Source organism: Cupressus sempervirens, chromosome 7, assembly GCF_028749045.1.
Source record: "Cupressus sempervirens isolate cs-2001-9-10 chromosome 7, ASM2874904v1, whole genome shotgun sequence".
NCBI lineage: Eukaryota > Viridiplantae > Streptophyta > Pinopsida > Cupressales > Cupressaceae > Cupressus > Cupressus sempervirens.
Window position 1 is genome coordinate 101,894,588 of NC_143124.1, and position 5,760 is coordinate 101,900,347.

The window sequence follows — 5,760 nt, forward strand, 5'->3', positions numbered from 1 at the left end:
GGGCATGGCCCTAATGATTCAACAACTCCTGTAAGTGGGCCACCTACAAGACAACTTTTTTTGCTTGCACTTCAAGTTACTAACCCTAAACATCATCTCTTTCCAAGAAAGTGAAATTCAAAAAGCAATATTAATTTGACTCTCGTTATTTTTTTATCGTTGCATCCAAGTGTCTTGCTTCGAGGGATCTTTAACGCTCGATTCCCTAACTTGGGAAATTCCACCGACCCCCAAAAATATCTAAACTTTCCAGACGCCGTCACATAAAAGAATTCAACATGCTTCGACGTTCATTCCACGTTTCTTTTAGGCTCTTTCCTACGCAAATAACATCCACTAAATTCGACCTTACTACGAATAGGACAACGGTAGTTTCGTCGCACAATTCCCCCTTCCTCCCACTTTCATACACAATTGACTCCTATCCCCGACTAGTCTGCTCACTTATAGCTATCCCCTACTCCCGGTTCCCTTGGCGCTTTTTACCGCTCAATAACAAGCCTGCTACTAGACCTGTTTTCATTGCTTTTCTGGGCTCAGCAAATCTGATTCCACGTCAACTCATTCTAGCACCAGTACTCGACCCGAGATGAGGTCTCGACGCTTGTTTTCTTGCTGCCTTGGGCGCTCAGTGGAATCGAATTCTACTGCATCTACTACCACTGGCTGTATACGGGAGAATGACGTTATGGTTGCTTTTCGGGGAATCTCACCATCTGCATCTCCTGTGGGGACATCATCACAGCTTCTTCAAAAGCCGTCTTTCGATGTGTTCATTAACCATCGGGGACCGGATGTCAAACACGAGTTAGCTAGCAGTATCTATAGCATTCTTAAAGAGATGGATGTTAAAGCATTTTTAGATTCAAAGGAGTTGGAATATGGTGATTTTCTGCCTGCAACATTAGAAGCAGCGATGCGTGGTGCTTCGCTTCATATAGCAATCTTTTCAAAAAAATATGCCGAATCACCTTGGTGTTTGGAAGAGCTGTGCTTTATGCTTAAATCTGGAGCCAAAATCATTCCTGTTTTCTATTATGTAGAGCCTACTGATCTCAGATATTTGGCTCAAAGAAAAGGAATATATGTTGACGCTTTTAAGGAGCATGAAAAAAAGTGTAGATACACCCCAGAGAAACTTCGGGAGTGGAAAAAGGCACTTTACGACATCTCTTTTTACAGTGGCGAAATCATCCGAAATAATATGTACCACATCTTTGACCTTCCTGTTTTATGAAATTTGCAATTTTTTTCATATCTATGCTAGTTTACTTTGGCAGTTCTTTTATTTTTCGTAGTGATATGATCCAACTTTGGCCTAATCATTAGCTACTATTTTGACTTTTTAATGCTTTCACTCCTTCAGTGATGAGATAAGGCTGCTGAAGAATATTGTGAATATTGTGCTGAAGGAAGTAAATAACGTGCCCTTAGTTGTCGCAAACCATCCAGTTGCTCTCAAAGAAATAGTGCAAGATTTTGAGATGAATACGGTTCAACCTGCCGAGGGTGATCAAGGTGTACAAATTGTGGGAATTTGGGGCATGGGAGGTTCTGGAAAAACTACGCTTGCCAAAGAGTTGTACAACAGAAGATACTCGTCCATGGAGAGGTCTTGTTTTATTTTTGATGTTAGAGATGGTGCAGCAAAAGGCCTGTTAAAGAACAAGCAAATTCAACTCCTCAATGACCTCGCTGTAAAAAACGTGACATTTGATAGTATAGAGCAAGGTAAGGCAATTCTTACAAGGCATTTGAGATCTGCAAGGGTGCTCATTGTTCTAGATGATGTGGATGCTGTGGACCAGCTTGATGCTCTGTTACCTGCAAGAGACAGCCTTGGAGGGGGTAGTCTCATCATCGTCACGACACGGGAGAAGGAAGTTCTAAGGTCTTGGGGTATATCTTCCGTTTATAAAATGAAAGCACTTAACCCATTTTATGCAGAGCAATTATTTTGTTGGCATGCTTTCTTACAATCCTCTTCACCTAGTGGATTTGAGGAGCTTGTTAAGAAGTTTTTAGAGGCTTGTAACGGATTGCCCCTGTCTCTCAAAGTATTTGGAGGGCAGTTATATGGAGAATCCTGTAAAGAATATTGGATTTCTTTGTTACATAAGATTTCAAGAAAATTGCATCATGATATCAAATTTAAATTGAAAATAAGTTATGATGCACTTGATGATGAAGAAAAAGAGGCATTTCTGGATACTGCTTGTTTCTTTATAGGAGAAAAGAACAGTTTGGCAATTGAAGTTTGGAATGGATCGGGGTGGAGTGGTCTGCATAGTTGGGAAAGGCTTTTCAATAAATGTTTGGTTGAACTTGATGATAACAACCGCATAAGAATGCATCACCACTTAAGAGATTTAGGAAGGGAAATTGCAAAACAACATTCTCCCTCCCGACTTTGGTTACCCCAGCAGATTATTAATGGAATAACAGAGGTGAGGTTACTAGTGTTTCTACATGACATATGTAAATGGACTAGACAAATTAGCTTCTTACTCTGTCTTGGAACAGCTAATAAGGGAATTTTTTGTTTTCTATTTTGCAGAAAAGAAATGGTATTCGTGGAATTAAGGCTGTCCCAACAGAAATGCTAGAGTGGGGATCATATGGAGTATGTTTTTCTGTGCCTTTTGTTTCTCTGTATGCTTTACCAATATTGATTCTTTGAATAAGACTATGGTTTCATGTAGTTTTCCTGACTATTTCTATATGTTTCCGATTCAACACGCATATGCAAGAAGTGGATTAGATAGTAAGTTTGGAGTTTCCTTGTTGATGCTTGTTGATTCCTGCAGGAAGAGCTCATGACTAACATAAGCGGAGGAATTTTATCCCTTGCGCCATCTTTAGTTGGAGTAAAGCTTTTTGTTATTAGAGGGGATAATTTTAATCAAATAATTGGAGGGGTATCAAGAGAGCTGGTCTGGCTTCGCTGGTTTCAAATTGGGCAAATAAATCTTCCGCCATGGCTTTACTTAAAAAAATTGAGGGTTTTAGAACTCTATGAAGACTATGGAGGGGATCATCACTTGGAAGAGTTGTGGAAGGCTGACAGTGATGTAAGTACTCTTGCATTACAGCATTATTAAATCTATATTCAATTTTTCATAACTGGTGTCAGTTTTTAAGTTTGGCTGGCAAATGGGCTGCAGGCTCCCGTCCAATTAAAGGAGCTGGTTATTTCCAATTGCCACAGATTCCAAAGATTCCCCAACTCCATAGGGTGTCTCAAAGAGTTAAAGAAGATAGTAATCACTAGTGGCAACAATGTTAGGAGTCTTCCAGAAGAGTTTTGCCTCCTCCAATCGTTAGAGCACCTGCAATTATCTTACTGTGGAATGTTATCATCACTACCCTGCAACTTTGGCGATTTAAGAAATCTGCGACATTTAGAATTGTCTCACTGCAGAAACTTGAGAAGGTTACCAGCTTCTTTTACGGACCTGATGCTCCTGCAACATCTCTCTTTACAGTGGTGTGGACAGCTCACACTTGCATCGGAGGACTTCGAAAAGATCACGAAGCTGGAGTATCTGGACCTTTCTGGTTGCGAACAATTGGAAGAGTTGCCTTCTCACATCACAAAGCAGGCGTCCTTGAGAGAACTTTATTTAATTGGTATGAAGAGCTTAAGGGAGCTACCATCTAGCATAGGTCAAATAAGGAGGCTGCAAAAGATGGAGATACGAAGTGAGCTGTTGACTGGCTTGCCGAACTCTCTTGGAGATTTGTCCTGCTTGACTTATCTATCCATTCAGAATTGTCCAAAACTGGAGTCTTTGCCCATCTCTCTCGGAAACTTATTCTCCTTGACAAATCTTAGAATTGTCCAAAACTGAAGTCTCTGCCGTGTTCTCTGGGGCTCCTTGATCTGTTAGAGGAGTTAACGATATCTGTATGCCCAATCAGTCAAGTTAATTTTGGGGCCGTATTACCTTCTGCATCGAGCAACCTGAAGCGGATATTTCTACATAAAACAGAATTGAGTAGGATTTTAATCTCTGGAGACCGTTATACCCGTCTTGAGAGTCTCTCTCTCTTCAATAATGACCATCTGACCGAGATTGAAGCAGTGCCAGCGACAGTCAGATCAATGGGACTGACATCCTGTAAAGTGCTGAAGAACACAAGGGTTATTTATGATCTGGTAAACCTTGAATGGCTGCACATAATCTCTTGTCCAGAATTGGCTGAGCTTCCTAGCTTTGCACGATTAGCTTCTCTCAGAGAGTTTGAACTAAGAGAGTGTGATCGGATTGAGAAAGTTGAGGGTTTAGAGTATTGCAAGAGATTGGAAAGCTTGAGAGTAGACACCTCCTGGGAAGTGCCTGGTATAAAAAGTTTGGCGCACATGGAAAAGTTGAGGACGCTGGAACTCCGAGTAAACAAGTTGTCAGCCATTCAACATTGCATTCAAACGATACAGGTACGTCAATAGTTTCTAGGAATAAAATATTTTAACAATTTTCTTCTTCCAATAATGCATTTGACTGAATGTCATGAATGTCGTGCAAGGAGTTTGCAGAAATGGCCAGATGACGTAATGATTTGTACGCGGGCGGTCCCTGAGGCGGCGTCGCTTGTAGACTCCTTACTAAATCCAAATCTCGTGGTCGGTGACTCCATATCCAGCCAAAAAATCAAGTCAAGGCCAAAACTGGTGGAGAAGCGTTCCTCAAATGGGAATGCCCTTATGGTCTGTTCCATTATAAATTGTGTTTCTACACAAATGGAATTGATGTTAATGCCGAGTGGTAGGGTTATAGTATCTAAAATGAAGATAAATAAAGGGCAATGGGTATGGATTTCTCTGTTCACAAAACGTTCCACGTGTCTCACGGCAGAAAAGTTCGTAATAGATGGGTGGTACGGAGATTGCGAAGAAGAAGATGAAGTGCAAAGGGCTTTGGTTGTGAGAGGGGAAGAGGAAAAACTGGTGGGAGCATTTCACAGCTTTACCGAGCATTTGAGCATAGCATGAGGGTGAATTAATTATTTAAGCGCACCTTCTGTAATCAAATACACGATGTATGATGTCACCAAGAATATATGACTAGTAATTATTAGAATCTTTTGGAAGACATCCCTAGTAATTTTATTTATATTTAAATATTGAGTCAAAGTAATTATAAGGAAAAAAACTAATTCATGTGAAGTAATAATTAGCAATCATATTTTGGTGTTGAATGTGTATGTTGAAAATCTGTGGTGTGGATGTTTGATTGGGAATTAAATCAGTCTATATTTTTCGTTAGTGTTATGTGAATTGGTAGGAAATGTAGTAAATGATTTTATTTGTTCTACTTATTAGGATATAAAGACAACCAAAATGACGAAAATAGTTTTGGTCTACTATCAATAATTTCATATTATATTTGTAATAGTCAAAGGGAAACAAATGGAAATTTAAGCATAGAAAGAGAGATAAAGAGAAGGGTGAAACAAGGAGAGATGAAGCTTGGACATGGAGAAGGTAAGGATAGGTAGAGAAGGAGAGTACGAGATAGGGATAGAGGGGGGAGGCATATATAGAGAAGAACAAATAAATATATAGAGGAGTAAGAGAGATATATAGAAAGATATAGATATAGATATGAAATTATGTATGGACAGGGGTAGGGGTTAATAGTTAGATAAATATGGGGCGATTTAAGAAGAAATCTGGAGAGGTAAACATATAGTTTTAGGAAGAGGAAGAGAGGGAGAGATAAAATGATAGAGAGAGGGAGACATATCTAGAGAAGATAT

General features: G+C 39.7%; 1 pseudogene across 1 annotated transcript; it reads left to right on the top strand.

Moving 5' to 3' along the window:
* The first annotated feature begins 475 nt into the window (after positions 1–475).
* Positions 476–5,093, top strand: LOC149545698 (disease resistance protein RML1A-like; annotated as a pseudogene). Its single transcript, XR_016353613.1, has 6 exons — positions 476–1,206; positions 1,367–2,447; positions 2,558–2,623; positions 2,808–3,071; positions 3,165–4,438; positions 4,538–5,093. The product of XR_016353613.1 is annotated as a disease resistance protein RML1A-like (transcript).
* Positions 5,094–5,760: the final 667 nt, after the last annotated feature.